Here is a 2,695-nt window from a genome sequence, read left to right as displayed (position 1 = left end):
CCTGGAAGAAAACATAAGGTTAAATCATTGTGACCTTGAGTTAGGCAATTGTTTCTAGGATATGACATCAAATGCATAAACAACAAAAGGAAAACATACAGAAAGGATAGACTTCATGACAATTAATGTTTGCTGTTTAAAAGATATCTGTAAAAATGTGAGCAGCCAAATAAGAAAATGGGAGAAAATATTTGCAAATCAAAAGTCTAAAAAGGGATTTGTATCCAGAATACACACAAAAATCTTATAATTCAACAATAAAAAGACAAATAGCCCAGCCAAAAACTGAGGAAAGGATTTGAATAAACATTTTCCCAAAGAAATGTAGAATATTTCTTCAAAGAAGAGATACAAATGGCCAATAAACACATAAAATATTTCTCACTAGTTATTAGGGAGACACAAACTAAAATCACAAAAAGGAGTGCCTGGGTGGCTCAGTTGGTTGACCATTAGACTCTTGGTTTTGACTCAGGTCATGATTTCAACATCTTGAAATTGAGCTCCGTGTTGGGCTCTGCCCTCAGCTTAGAGTCTGCTTGTCCCTCTCCCTCCCCCTTTGTCCCTCCTTATGCACTTTCTCTCTCTCTCTTAAATAAATAAATAAATACATAAATAAATAAATAAATAAATAAATAAATAAATAAAATATTTTAAAAAATCACCATGGTCACCACTTCACACACACTGGGATGGCAAAAAAAAAAAAAAAAAAAAAAAAAAAAAAACAAAAAAACAAAAAAACAACAAAACAGAAAAAGACAACCAAAATATGATTGTCTAGGATATGGAGAAAATACTAAATAGTGTTACTAGAAATTCCAATTCTAGGTATATACCCAAGAGATATGAAAATTTATTTCCATACAAAAACTTGCTTATGAAGGCTTATAGCAGCATTATCCAAATAGCAAAAAAGTGGGAAAAATTCGAATGTCTATCAACAGATGAATGGCTAAACAAAATGCAGTATATCTATACAATGGAATAGTATTTGGTCATAAAAAGGAATAACATACTGATAAATGCTATACCATGGATGAACCTAGGAAACATGCTAGGTGAAAGAAGCTTGTTCCCAAAGACCAATGATTTCTTACATATATGAAATGTTCGGAGTAGGCAAATTCAGAGAAACAGAAAGTAGATTGGGTTTGTTGGGAGAGAAGCATTGGGGGAGGTGGGGAGTGACCGCAAATGGGTATGGGAGTTTTTAGGGGGTGGTGAAACTGTTCTTAAACATGATTATGGTGATGGCTACACAGCTCTATGGGATACTAAAACCCACTGAACTTTAGAGTTTAACAGTGTGGATCTTATGATATGTGATTTATGTCTTAATAAAGACATATGTCTTGATATGTCTTTTTTGTTTAAAAAAAACCCTGCACCAACAAAGTAAATAGCAACAATAGAAAAGATGTTTGGGATAACAGCAACATTAGAATCCTACCCTCCTGAGGTCAGGATGAATCTTGAAAGTCTAGGGCAATGATCTTTGCTTGAATCCCCTCCTGGAAAATGGGTACTTCAGGGTTAGCCGCACATCATAGCCCAGGAATCATTACTATTCCTTCTCTGACCACTCTCTTTGTATGTCAGGATACTATAATAGCTGCTATTATTATTATATTTTTATGTTACATTCTATTTTATTATGTTTTTATGAGCAAGGCATAGAGCGCTTTATATCACTAAGCATTTAATATCTAGGTCCTAAATTTGTCCTGAGGATTATGATTGGCTCCATTTTTCAGAAACAAAACTGACCCCTAAGAAGTGATGGAATGTTCCCAAAGTCATATAACTCATAAAATAACTAAAAGCTATCTGACTTCACAACCCACTTTTAATTAATATCCCCTATTAGCTCAAGTCTAAACCGAAGTATGTCCCCTGTAATTGCGAATTTTTTTCCTCCCTTTCATGTCACCTAGACAAGTTCAATCACTCTCCTACCTCATAGCCCATGTTTCAAGATCATTTTCATGTCCCCTTAAGTCTTTTCTTCCCCATGCTAAGCATCTCATTTTCCATCACTTTTGTCTTAGGTTTTTAAGTTATGGTCTTGAGCCATTTTCCAACTGTCTTAAAGTGTGGTATGCAGATGTCAAGGAATAAGATGGAATTACTCCAAGCCACACTGTTCTAGACACCTTGAAAATGGATCCTTCTATCAAGCCTTTAAAGTTAGGCAACAGGGACTCCTGGGTGGCCCAGTGGTTGTGTCTGCCTTTGGCTCAAGGTGTGATCCCAGAGTTCTGGGATCGAGTCCCACACTGGGCTCCCTACATGGAGCCTGCTTCTTCCTCTGCTTCTCTCTCTCTCTCTCTCATGAATAAATAAATAGAACCTTAAAAAATAAAGTTAGGCAATATTTTACACATCTTACAAATGACACATTGAGCTCAGAGAGGTTAAGATCTTGTCTAAGATCACACGGCTGTGAAGTAACAGACCTGGGATTTGAAACCACATCTGGTTTTATTAGTTATTTCTGACCTGAATTAATAGACTTAAAATCCCCCATTCCCTTAGTGTTGCAGATAAACAAGAAGTGACTCCATTCGCTGGAAGGATCCTACTAAAGAACTAAAATTCTCCAAGCAGCTGGAGGTTGTAAATCTTAGGGATGCAATTAGCCTGAGGCCAAGCTTATTTGTCCTAATTAGAAGTCCTTAAAATTTCAGAAGGG

This window comes from Canis lupus, chromosome 3 (genome assembly GCF_011100685.1).
Source record: "Canis lupus familiaris isolate Mischka breed German Shepherd chromosome 3, alternate assembly UU_Cfam_GSD_1.0, whole genome shotgun sequence".
Classification (NCBI taxonomy): Eukaryota; Metazoa; Chordata; class Mammalia; order Carnivora; family Canidae; genus Canis; species Canis lupus.
Note: the sequence above shows the minus strand (reverse complement) of the source record.